The sequence below is a fragment of the Pteropus medius genome, unplaced genomic scaffold, assembly GCF_902729225.1.
Source record: "Pteropus medius unplaced genomic scaffold, Ma_sr-lr_union100, whole genome shotgun sequence".
NCBI classification, from domain to species: Eukaryota; Metazoa; Chordata; class Mammalia; order Chiroptera; family Pteropodidae; genus Pteropus; species Pteropus medius.
Genome location: NW_024343734.1, coordinates 360939 through 374567, shown reverse-complemented (window position 1 = coordinate 374567; position 13629 = coordinate 360939). Strand labels below are relative to the sequence as shown.

Sequence of the window (13629 nt, the reverse complement as noted above, 5' to 3'; positions counted from 1 at the left end):
TTGTGACCTCGCTGCCCTTTATACAGCCATCCAGTTGTCCCCAAGTCACCTTCCCGCTTTGTGCTCGCGTGTCTGCACATCTGCTGTCAGTTCAAAAGACAAAGAGCCTTCTCTCCTTGAATGCAGAGACTAAAACTCTGTGGGTTTTATTAGACCTTTAGCATAAAGGGGAGAGGAGCGAGTGTGCTAACGAACCTCCGTGGGTTTCACAAAGGCGTTTCATAAATGTGCCTTTTAGGAATTCGGAGCTGGCAGTTAAAATGTGCCTATCAGAGATGAGAAGTCACGGCCATGGTTACCTGGGGTGGGGGTGTGAAGAGCTCATGAGTTTTTTGTTTTTTTTTAACCTGATGGTGCCGGCTGACAGAGGTATCCATCGAAATGAATTTGTCGAGCTTTCCACTTCTAAAATGTATTCTCTTATATATATATATATATACGTTGCAGGCCAGTAAAAACTATAAAAAATGTCATTGCCAAGGAAACGAGCGATCGCATAAGATAACCAATGAGGGTCTCAGGCTTTTTAGAAACAGAACTGCCCGGAGGTTAAGAACCTGGGCGTTTGAACGCTAGCTGTGCCACCAAGGCCAGGTGGCTTCATGCAAGTAACTTGACTTCTCTGACTCTTGATTTGTACGTCTACGAAGTGAAGATACCACCTACTGGGCAAAATTGCCTGAGATCAGAGAGTAAAGCATTTAGTATAGTGTTTGTCGCAGAGCAGATGTTTAATGCATGATACTACTATCATTTTTAGTATCAATGTACTAAACTGGTGAATAAGTAGAAAATGCAAAGCAGCTATGCCGATAAGCAACGGGTGAGAGATGCCAACACCTAAGTCGTCAGACAGAATTGGTGGGTTACAAACTTATCAAAAATCATTTATCCTCTTTATTAACTCTCTGACTAGGACACATCGCAAAATGATCTGGTCCACATAGTTCTTTGTTTACTTGTTTGCTGTTTACCTTCCGTCCCCTCGCTCCTTAGGACATGGGCTTCCCGAGGTCAGGAGCTGGTGTCTGTTTCTGCTCGTTGCTTCTTCTCCAGTGCCTACAACAGTGCCGGCCGTGAAGCAGGTGCTCGCTAAATATTTACTGATTCGATGAATGAATATATGCAGGAAAATGAGATTCAGATTTTCACTGACCCTCTTGGCACGACGCACTATTAAAATGATGAATTCAGTGATCGTGAAGCTGCCGTGAGACCAACCCTGTCCTACTGTGGAAATTATCTCTGCCTTCTTTTTAACCTAGAAATGGACTCGCCACTCTTAGGAATTTCACCTCTGGGACTCCATTTCGAAGGAAATGACATAAGATCTGAACAAAAGTTCATGCACGAAAATTTTTCTCTAGTGCATTATTTGCAACAGTAAAAGAAAAATATTTATAATAACAGACTTTATATATTTATAATGCTGAGCTTTAGAGAAAAGCAAATATTTATAATAACAAATATGTATAATAACAGACTTTATATATTTATAATGCTGAGCTTTAGAGACAAGCCTCTGAAATTATGGAATAGCAATATTATGGAATACCATGCAATCATTTTCAGTGTAATGGGTGGAAATGTTTTTATGATCCATTAAGTAAAAATAAGCAGGAAGCAAAAGCGTAATGTCCTCTCGACAAGAAACTGAAAACGCTATGCACCATTTTTATATTATTAGAAGGACCCGTGGCAAACGATGATGATGACGCCGCTCGTGGTTTTTCTTTTCGTCTTTTGCTTCTCTCTAGTTTCCAAACTCTACGCAAACGTGGACGTGATTTGGGGGGTACGCACGAAAAAAGAAAATTATTTGCAGACCAAAGTGTTTACTTCCTCTTGACCGGTCAAGGACTCAGCTCCGGAGCTGGAACCGAACCAAAACGCAGAAATGGCGCTAGGCACACACATAATTATCCCAGAGAGAACATGGAGGTGAGCCAAGTGTCCAGCGACGGGGAGATGGGGAGATAAATCAGAATCCGCCCATCGGCTCTTAGGTGGGCATTAAAAGTTATGTTTACCAAGAGCTCGAAGCACCATGACAAGTGGTTATTTGTGCCTAATACGGCAGGATGTAAAATGACATATGTAGTATCATCCTCTCCGTGTCTCAGGAGGGAACATAGGTCCCATACGCCCCGGCCCCCATTCTGCCCTTGACTCCACAGAGTCTTGGGAAACTAAGGGGCCGTGTCTCCCTTCAGGTTCCAAGAGAGAGGGGCTGTCCCTCGACATCCAGAACCTAAAGATAATAACAATTCTCCTGCTAGCATGCCTTTCGGGTGCACAAAACTGATCTCAAGCCCATATTCCCCAATCTCCTCTTCTGTCTAATTCTCACACACAGCCAGTATTTCCTCCATCTCAAGGCCAGGTACCAGGTGACTAGAGATCACCCCTATTGCCCAAAGCCCCCCAGAAATATACAAAGGAATGTATCCTCAACCGCTCGCCCCGCCTGACTTGCCCGTGCCTCAAGAACCCCAATATAGGCTCTGGTTAGGCTTTCCGCCCATACCTGCTGACCAAACCCGGTGCTTCCCCGTGGCCCTGCATGCCCGGGCAGGCCCCCTCCGCTCAGGAAATGTCAGTCATAAAAATCATCTTTCAAGAAGGCCGATCGCTCCATCACCTCTATACGTTAAAACCTAATAGGTACGAATTTCAGAACGAGGGGTCCTGGGAAATTCAGATCCCAAATCCGTTGGGGGACATTCTTCAGCCCGTCACGGGGTGATAAGGAGAGAAAGAGGCCAGTGCCTGGCGTGCCCAGACCCCAGAGTCCCAGGAGGAACTGGAGCCTAGTGGGGCGGGGGCGGGCGGGAGAGGCTGAGAAATCAAACAGAGTCGGGATAATCAGGCAGCTAAATTACTAAAATCAGGCCGAGGTATGAGGAAAGGATTTTGTTTTTCCTTTCACCAGTCTGGGCGCTTAAACGTTTGAATTGTCCAGTCCTGCGTCGATGCCTAGAGACACATCCTACCTCCAGATAACCTTCCGATTGTCCCCTGAAGGACTCACGTGTCTCCAGACCACCTGGCATTCATCATCATCCAGACCAGCAGATGCGACCGAAAACCATCCTGGACCAGTGCTAGGGCCCTGCTCACCATACTTCTGTCACCAAACATGGAGGTTGGGTCCCTCCATCCCCCAACCCACCGACCGATCCTCCGAGTCTCTAGACACCCGCTGGGTGTCGAAACGTTCAATTCGATTCTGACACTAACTACACGGAGTTAGCAGAGCTAGTGTCCCTCCCACGGGCCTCAGCCCCTGGAGACTACCCTCACTGCAGACGCCCATCTCAAGTCTCAGTTTGTCGCCTGGACTTCGGACCAACTGGCTGTAGACCAGGAATTCTCACGACCCCCTCCTCGGGTTCAATCACTTGCTACGGCAAGTTGCAGAACTCAGGGAAACGCTTTACGTTTGCCAGTTTATTACAAAGGGTGTGGTAGAGGTGCGGAGGGCGAGGTCTATGCATCCGCTTTCATCATGGAGATGTAATGGACGTACAGCATCCTGCAAGTTCAAGGTGAACAAGCATGTCGATTTGATACATTTATACATCGCCGTAGGGTTACTACTGCAGGGCTGGCTCACTTCTCCACATCACATGATCACATTTGTTTTTTTGTGGTGAGAACCGTTACATCTAATCTCTTAGTAACTCTAAAGTTTATAATACGGTATCGTTGCTTAGAATCACTGGGCTGGGCCTTAGGACTCATTTTTCTACCGGTGGCAGGTGTGTATCCACCTTATTTTTACAAGGCAGGTTTACTGGGGTATCATTTACATAAAATCAGACAATTCCAGACGGTAAAAACCCACCCTGGTACAACGTTTAAAGCATACGGTTCATGAGTTCGTTTTCACTTATGTACAGCTTCACGGAGGTATAATTAATATATAATCGACTGCATATTTGAAGGTGCTGGTAAGTTTTGACATATGTGCACCCCTGCGAAGCCGTCACCACCATCAAGAGCGTGAACACTTCGTCATCCCCCCGAAGTCTCCAGCGCCCCTTTGTAATTCCCCCTCCTTTCCCTTCCTACCCCACGCCATCCCCATCCCCAGACACCCACTGACCTGCTTTCTATCACTGTAGATTAGTTTGCATTTTCTAGACTTTTCTATAAATGGAACCATACAGAATGTTCTATTTTTTTTTTTTTTGGTCTGGCTTCTCCACAGAGCAGAATTGTTTTGCAGTTCGTCCACGTTGCTGGGCACATCCATAATTCCTTCATTTTCAGAGTCAGGCAGCATTCCGTGGTCCAGGTGTGCCACAGCTGCTTGTTCCATTTGCCTGTTGATGGACATCTGGGTTGTTTCCAGCATTTGGTTACAGCGGATGAAACAGCCATAAACCCTCGTGTACAAGTCTCGGTGTGGATGAGGCGTGCTCGTTTTCCTTCCTCTTGGGTAAATACCCAGGACTGTGATTGCCGGGTCACATAGCGTTTGTTTAACTTGGCGAGAGACAGACAAAACCGTGTTCCATAGTGGCTGGACCGTTTCCTACCCCCTGTAGCATTACAGAAAAGCTTCGATCGATCCACATCCTGGCCAGCACCTCGTCTTTCAAAGTTTGGACGCGCTAGTGGGTTTATCTTTCCTCCCACCCCAAGAAATTCCCCAATACCAGCTGGGTGTCTTACAATTTAATTCAATTCCTGACACTACCCTCTTCCTTGGGTCAGATTGATTTGCTAGAGCGGGTCACGGAATTCAAAGAAACATAATACTTACCAGGTCACCGGTTTGTTATAAACAAATGTAACTCAGGCACAGCCAGATCGAATCGACGCATAAGGCCAGGCATGGGGAGAGGGCGTGGGGCTTTTGTGCCCTCTACTGGAGCCATTGTCTCCGGTCCCGTGTTCCCCAACCCGGAAGCTCTCTGAGCCCCGCTTTTGGGGGGCTTCTGGAGGCTTCACTATATAGGCATGATTGGTTAAAAATTAGCCCCTGGTGATTGAACTGTCTCCAGCCCCTGTCCCCTCCCTGGAGGTTGGGGGTGAGACGGAAAAATTCCAACCCTCTAATTTCCGGATTGGTTCCCTTGGCAACCAGCCCCCACCCTGAGGTTCTTCCCAAAAGTCACCTCATTAACATCCACTCGAAGGGGTTTTTTATGAACAAAAGATCCCTCGATCACTCTCACCACTGAGGGGGTTCCAAGGGGTTTAGAGCTCTGTGCCAGAAGCAAAGACGAAGGCCAAATATGTATTTCGTTACTATAAACCACAACATCATAGCATGCATAGAATTTTTGGATGCATTTCAAAGCGAGTTGCAGAAACCAGTCCCCTTCACCCCTAAACCTCCGGCAAGCATGTCGTTAATTAGAGTCCCGTGTTTGTTGACAGTTGTCCTTTTCTAATGGGGTTACACGTACGTACCGTTTAATGCACAAATCTTAATTCATACATTTTGAGAAAGACCTCACTCGTGTAGCCCTTCCCTCTTGCTGTCCCCAAGCTGAGGCGTGGAAGAGCTTGGCATCCTGTCCTGTTTGGAACGTCCCTCCTTCTAATCCTCCCCTTCCTTGGTGGATTTCTTTAGCTTGGACCCTTCTTGCCCCTGTTTACTGCAAACTGCATGTGTGTCTAGGGCAGGGCATTGATGACATTGTGGGGCCACCCTGTGCCCTGTAGGACCTTGAGCAGCATCCCTGGCCTCAACCCGGCAGCTTCTCCTACCCCGCTCCCCCGCATTGTGACAACCAAAAATGTCTCCCGGCATGGCCAAATGTCCCCTCGGTGGACAAAATTGTCCCCAGTTGAGCACTACTGGGCTCGAAGGTTTTCTCTGGTGGTTGAGGGGAGTGGACACAATCCCTCCTCCAGAGGTGACCAACCGACAGGGCAAACAGAGAGTTACACTTGAACACTCCCCTCAACACACACGCTCCCCGACTTCTTCGGCCTGGGGACCGGCTTTTAAAAGCCATCCAGGGAATTGTGATGGGCAGCCCGGATGAGAACCGGTGACTCTGAGCCACTGTTAATTAATCATTTCCTGTGGACTAGGAAATGTACAAAGCGTTTCGTCTGGAGCCCCGGGAATGGTGACAGCATGGGCGGCTGGGTTCGATCCGAGCCGGGCGAGTGACGTCAGCCCTCTGTGCCTCGGTTTCCTCATCTGTAAAGTAGGGATAATAATAGTGCCGACCGCATAAGGTCATCCTGAGGATTAACTGAGGAGCTGTGCACATCTCTTGGCACCGTGCCGAGCCCTGAGTAAGTGCTAGGTAAGTGTTGGACAAATACAGTAAAACTATGACTGTGTATCTTAGAATGACAAAGGTGTCCCCGGCCGTGTTTGTACAATGGCAAGGCGTATCGTTGCCCCGAGCTGGGAGAGAGCTTGCCACATCGGGGATCAGTCCTGGGTCACCGAGGAAAAGTGGGCTCGGGTCCAGCTCCCACCACCTGTCTCCTCTGCTGGCCGAGAGGCACGGTCTCACCTCCTGCCATGTGTCCTCGCTGTCCACTCTGTCCTTTCTTCTCTCGCTTCCTTCGGGTGCTTCCTCAGATGTTACCACCGGGGTCCGACTCGACGTCCCCCCGCTGGTCTCCTGATGCTCCGCCCTGCCCCGTGGTGCTCATTTCCATGTTTACCTAGAACGGCTCTCCCCACACCATTATTAACGCTGCTTGATAATATACTCATGGAGAAGGAAGGGGGTCTTTTTCTCATAAACACGAAGATGCTGTGTGGACCACCAGCTGCCCCCTCGCGCCTCTGCTCCAATGACACCGGCCACCTCCAGGTCCCTTCGTCACACCAAGCATGCTGCTCCCAGCACGGAGCCTCTGGCTGTTCTCCTTGTCTGCGCCCCTCGCCCCCATCTCCCCCTCGCCCCGGCTCACTCTCTCAGCTCATTCGGGCCTCTGCAAAATGTCACCTCCTCTGAGAAGCCCACCCTGATCACCCACCTACACAGCCCCTGCTTCGCCTTCAGCCCCTTTGCCTGACTTAAGTCTTCTTCCTGGTACTTGTCCCTCCTTGCCGTCGATGCGATTTTTAGCCGCTTGTCATCTCTCTCCTCCTATGGCTGCTGTAACAAATGACGACAGATTGAGCAGTTTGAAAACAACGCGAACTTATCATCTTACAGATCCAGAGATCAGGAGTCCAAAGCGGATTTCTACGCGGCTAAAATCAAGGTATCAGCAGAGCTAGTTCTTTCTGGACGCTCCGGCGAAGAATCCACTTCTGGGTTTTTCTCGCTTCTAGAGGCCACCTGTGTCCCTTGGTTCCTGGCCCCTCCTTCATCTCCAAAGCCAGCAGTGGGACACCTTCGAATCTCTAACTCTGAGCCTCGTGCCTCCTTCCCTCACTTACAAGGACCCCTCCTCGTGATTACATTGTCTCACCCGGATAACCCCGGGTCATCTCCCCATCTCGACGTCCTTAGCTTGATGTCATCTGCAAAATCCCTTTGGCCACATGAGGTCACATGTTCACGGGGATTAGGACGGGGACATCATTAGGAGGGAGGGGGCACGATTCAGCCCATCACAACACAGCGTCATTTTTTTGTTTATCACTGAATCACCAGTGCCTGGCATTGAATAAGCCTCTGTAGGAGCAGCCCCAATGAGTGAGTAAGTGAATGAATGAGTGAGTGAATGAATGAATCACAAGGAGCAGGAAGAGCAGGCTGGAAGTTTGGTGGAGCAGGTTTTTGGGGACCGAGGGCCAAGAAGGAAGCGGAAGTCCCAGAAGGAAGGAGGGGAGCGTCCCTTGCCTGGGGCAGGAGGATGGTGGAAGAGGCAGGGATGAGCTGGACAGGCCAGGCTGGCCAGGGGCGGGAGATGCTGCAGGGGTCAGGTCGTCCTGTTCCCCGGCTCGCACCTACTCACCGCCCCGCAGCTCCCAGGCCTCCCGGCAGCCAGCGGAGGGAAGGGAGAGCGTAGGGGGGTGGTTCACGGGGTGTCTGTCGGACTGGCACAGCTGGTTTGGCTGGTCCTGGCATCTTGGCAAAAGAAAGCGCTGGGGACAGGTGAGGATGTTGCTGGGCGCTCCCGGGGAGGACCGGAAGACGCGCGGCGGGGAGGGGGGGGAAGGCGGCTCCTTTGTTCACAGGTCCATCCCAGTGGACCCCAGACTCCCATGGCCAACAACCCAGCCCCAGAAGCCTCACTGGGCTCTGTCCGTCCCAGCCCCGGGGACCAGGACCCTAACTCCCCACCCCCAACCTTCTTCCTTGGACCGGGGAGTCCAGGTCCCCAGCCCCTCCCCCTCAGAACCAGGAGTCGGGGAGCCCAAGGCTTCAGTTCCCTCGGGATCCCTGCTCTCTGTACACCCGCATCTGGTCTCCTTTGGTGACCAGGCCGCTGGTAAGGACCGAGGCCGTCAGCAGCCCCCTCCCCTGAGCATCCCTCCCCAGGCGCGGGGTCCCAGGCGCGGGGCCCCGCGGCGCAGCACGGTGGGCGGGGCGGGCGCGTGAGTGTGCGGGGTGGGGCCGCGGCCACGGTATCGGCCCTGGGGCGGGCTCCTCCACGGGGATGGAGTAATCGGGGTGGAGAGCGGAGAAGGAGGTTTCTAAACGCTGCACACCCCAAGATGGACCCACTGATTAGAGGCAAGGCCGAGGGGAGGGAGTCGTGTCTGCCCTCCTCCCGCCCCACCCAGCGTGATGGCTTTGTTTCTTTTCAGGACCTCCGTTGCCTTAGGGACACTGGCATCCCCCTCCCCCCCACACACCCCACGCCCACGACCCACCCTTCCCCAGGTCCAGGTGTCTAGTTGTCCCAGTTTCGTCGTCTGGGTCACAGGAATTTGGGCCCCCACCGCCTCCTCCCTCGGAACCCAGCGGTGTGGCCGCAGCTCCTGCGCTGCCCCTCTCTCCACCCCATTCAGCTCGTCCCAGGTTCGGGAGCCCTGCCCCCAGCCTCTGCCCTCTCGGGAACCCAGCCTCCAGCAGCCAGAGCTGGCCCGTCCTCAGCTCTCCCAGAGTTCCTGGCAATTACCAGCTTTTAATGGAAAGGTCGCGCTCTGGAGGTGATAGCGTCCCCGATTCCGTGGAAACATGCCCTCATGACCCAGTGACCTCCCTTTGCCCACGTCTGAGCTCCGAGAGCAAAGGAGCACGTTCTGGGGGTTCTTGGGGCCCAAGTAGACCCCTGGAGAGAGGTCGGCAAGTTGATGTGGGGGGCCCCGGGCAGGGGGTGTGCTGGGGAGCACTCCATCTCTGCTCTGGGCCCTCAGCCTGGCTCCCTTTCACGTTCAGTCCCTGAGGTGGGAGGCGAAAGCAGGACCCCCCCTCATGGCCAGTGGCACATAGGGGTGACATGTCCATCTTCCTGGGGGCTCGCAGGGGCAGAGGGCCTGTCCTGACTGACCCAGCCCATCCCTATCTGCTGCCCTTAAGCTCCCCCAGACACGGGTGTGAGCTCCTGCCCCAGGACCCAGGAATACACCCCCAGATGCCCCCTCTTTGGCCTGGAGAAAAAGACATCCCCGGCTGTCTCTCCAGCCTCCAGACCTTTGCCCACAGCAGGTGCTGCACCCAGATGCCAGCTCCACTCAGGTCCCTCGCCTGCTGCGTCTCCTCTAGTGGGGCATGCCACGACCTCCCAAAGCAGCCTCCCTGTCTACAAGCAGGTCACCAAGCGACTGAATTCACCCCAGGCCAGCAGAGTCGATTAAACTGGCACTTAGCCATGGACGTCATCTTAAACTTTCTAGTGCCACATTTTCTTTTAGAAAGTAAAGAGAAACTGGCGAGATTAATTTTAGGAATACGTTTGATTTAATCCCATATGTCCAAAATATCATTTTAATAGGTAATCCATAAAAATTACTCGTGAGATCGTGGACACGGTTTATCTCGATTCTGATGCTCGATGACCAGGAGTTAAATTTAAATGTAGCATTGCCAAAGCATTAACACTGCCCTTAAGAGGAAAGTACTGCCTCTGTTTTTAAAGTTAAATTTAAATTAATTAAAGTTAAATAAAATTGGAAATGTTTGCTCCCAGTCACGTTTCTCATGCTAAATAGCCACGTGTGGCCGGTGGCTCCTGGGTTGGACGGCACAATTTTAAGCTGTGTTTACTTACCTGTCTCATTTGGGGACAAAATGCCCAGTCTTCACCCAGAGGGGGCCTCCCAGATTTTAGTTGGAAGGATGGATGATGGATGGAGGAATGGATGGAGAGATGGACAGATGGAAGGATGGGTAAGTGGATGGATGGATGGATGAGTAAACAAATAAGTAAATGAATAAATGAATGAATAGAAGGATGGATGGATGGATAGGTGGGTAGATGGATGACTGACTGACTGAATGAATAGATATGAATAGTCTCTAGAATGAATAAAATGGAACTTGTAGCATGTATATAGATATAGATAGGTAGATAAGATAGATGAATGAATAGATAGATAAAACCATAGACAAACCAAAAGATAGATAGATGAATAGATGTTCTGGGTGGAGTAGGCCTTGGATAGATGAATGAATGGAAAATAAGTAGAATTAATAGGCAAACAAAAATAGATAGATAAGGCAAATAACAAAAGAATAGATAGATGAAGAATAGAACAGATACCAGTACTTAGATAGACTAGATGATAGATGAATGAATAAGTAAAATTAATAGGTGGAAATAGCAAGTAGAGATTAACAAAAATGGCTCGAAAAAGAATAGATAGGCTCTAATAAAACCAATATAGGCTCGAACAGATAGATAGATAGGTAGAGTAGGTAGATGGAATGGAGGCGGAATGAATAAACGAAAACAAAGAATATGACAGAGAAATGAAATATATAGGTAGATGAATACCAGATAAATGAAGATACTTCGGTGATACGATAGATGAATGATAATGGAAGTGACAAATAGATGGAACCAGAAAAAAGAGATGAACAGACAACTGAATGGGCTGGAAAATAGACAGATAATGAATGATGAATGATGGAATGAAATAAGATGAACAACTATAGATATGAAATAAAATGAATGATAGATATAGATAATAGATAATCTAGATGAACTTTAACTGAATGAACAAATAGATAGATGATAGATGAATGAAATATAGATGATAGATAGACAACTAGATAGACAGTAGATGGTGGATAGGTGGATGATGGATAGATGGATGGACGGCTGGATGGATGTACAATCTTTGCTCCTCCCAGTGCTCCCCCGAGCTGGCCTTGGGTTTCCTATTTTCTTCTTCCTATCCCCTCCAAATCTCTTCCCTGTCCCCCCAAAGCCTAGGCCTTCCAGAACTATTTCTGTGGGTCAGTGGTCCCCATTACTGTCCCTCCCCGCCTGTCATTGGAAAAGATGCTTCTCTGGTGTGTTCTGGTTCTTCTCGCCACCTCCTTAGGAGTCTGGGCCCCTCGCCTTCCGCATTCAGGCCTCGTGTCTCCGCACCCCACCCCCATTTTCTGAAGGGATTTACCTGCCTCCTCCACGCACCACCATGACCCGGTCACTCATTCCCATCGCATTTATTGAACGTCTCTGCCAGGCACCCTCGTTGGGATACGGCGGGGGACAAACATATCAGAAGCCCGCGTGGGTGGACAATCTGGGGAGGAGACAGACAGTCGATAAGACCAAGAAGGAAACCTTCGGGGTGTCAGGTGGTGATGAGGGCTGTGGGGAAAAGTGACACGGGGCAGGGGTCATGGAGACATCGCTGGGAGAGCTCAGAGGAGGTGCGACGGGGTGCGCTTGGTCCGAGGCAGGTGGCGAAGCTCCCAGCTGTCAGGAGCAGCATGTCATACAGGGAACAGCAGGTGCGAAGGCCTACCGCACAAGCATCTCCTGGTCTCTGGGTCCCCTCGTTTAGCTGGTCCTGCCCCAGTCATTCACAGCCTCCAGCCCGCCTTCTCCCCTCAGCATCCCCCTCGACGTTCTCGCCGGGTCTCCCTGGGTTCCTAATTCCCCCAAGACCGTCCCCCACGTTTCCCGTCCTGTCCCCCTCAGGGACCTGGGTGTCCCGTTCTCCCCAGACTCTTCCCACCCCCAGAGCTTGAGGCTTCTGGTTGGCGCAGGGCCCTGTCCTCTGGTTCCCAAAACGCTGTGGGGGGCCTGGTGACAGGGTTCAGGGGGAGGCTCCAGTGGGCTGTCACCTTCCCAGAGCCAGGAACAAAAGGTCTTTGAAGGCAGACCAAGGGCGAGGCAGCCCTGGCCCCACAGCCAGGCGAGGTGTCTCCACTGGGTCCCCAACCATCCCGACATCAGGGAAGTCCACTCAGCCCCAGACCGCGGGAGCTGGCCCTCTCGACTTTCCCCCGTCTCTGCGAGGGAGCCCCTTTTTCACAGATGGGAACATCGAGGTGAATACCAGACGTAGCCGAGGCGAGATTCAAAGTCAGTCATGGGTGGGGTGGGGGGTGTGGGGAAGCTCCCCGCACCACTGCATCCTCAAGATGGGCCTCCGGGCGGATGATGCGAGAGGGTGAGACCCTCCGAGACGTCTGTCTTCTGCGCCCCCTCGGAGTGAGGGTGCACAGTGCCGTGTGACGTTAGGCAAGTCGCCCCACCTCTCTGAGCCCCACTTCTGCATCCGTTCTGCAGGTCCGACGCGCCCCGTGGCCCACCCCTACACAACGACACGTGGCAAACTGTGATTGGTCAGCAAATGGAGTTTGAAACGGTGATTTTTTGGTATTTGTTCACCCAACCAAAATTTCTCTGGCACGACACACTGGAAAAATGAGAAATTTCTAGAAAGAGTCCACCAAAATGCCAAAATGCTAATGGCGGTTAACGCCATGGGTAGGGGGGTCACAGGGAGCCATATTTTCTTTCTAGACTTATCCGTTTTTGTTTTGTTTTGTTGTTTGTTTGGGGAACGAGGTGCATACATGCCTTTTGTCTTATAAAAAGAAGTCATTTCCTAAAAAAAAAAAGGAGGTCACTTCTGGTGAGATTGGGCTTGGTGGCCAGACTCGGAAGGTCATCGGGTGGGAGGGACGGGTTCGGGGGATTAGGGCCGAAAGGGACACTGGCTTCACCGAGCCTAACGCTTGAGAAATGTCTCAGCCAGTGTTACAACAGCCCGATGACACAGGTACCACTTACAGGGGGGGAAACCGAGGCACAGAGGGCCGATGGGACTGGTTTCAGGCACCGTAGGTGGCAGGAGCCGGAGCCGAGACCCACGCCGGGCCCCGTGACCGACCACGTATGGCGGTCATCAGCCGCCTCTCTGACCCCCAGTGCCTCAGTCTCCCTGTGTCTCTCTGTCTCTGACTCCGCATTTATGTCTCTGTCTCCGTGTGCCTCTGTCTCTCCCGCGCTCTCGCTGTCTCTTGCGGTCCCCGACCCCTCTGACCGTCTCGACCCTCTCCTGGCCTCCCCCCGGTTTCTCTCTCTGGTCCGAGCTGCTGCGGCTCCGGCCACGTTTCTGTCTCTCAGTCTGTTTGTGCGTGTGCCCCGCGGAGTGTCAGCCTCGGGGGCGGTTTCTGTCTGCCTAGTTCCTGGCGGCATCCCGGTACTTAGAACAGCACCCGGCAGACAGGAGGCGCTCAGTAAATATTTCCTGAATGAATAAAGGGATGAATGAATGAGGGAATGAATGACCTCTCTGGAATGGCATTGGCTTCTCTGTCAGATGAACCCACTCTGACT

General features: G+C 51.5%; 1 long non-coding RNA gene across 1 annotated transcript; it reads right to left on the bottom strand.

Annotated features, from left to right (window-relative positions):
• Positions 1 to 4181: 4181 nt before the first annotated feature.
• Positions 4182 to 4858, bottom strand: LOC120606997 (uncharacterized). Its single transcript, XR_005654031.1, has 2 exons — positions 4772 to 4858; positions 4182 to 4547 (listed from the first exon to the last, which is right to left on the bottom strand). It is a non-coding gene; the product is annotated as an uncharacterized LOC120606997 (long non-coding RNA).
• Positions 4859 to 13629: the final 8771 nt, after the last annotated feature.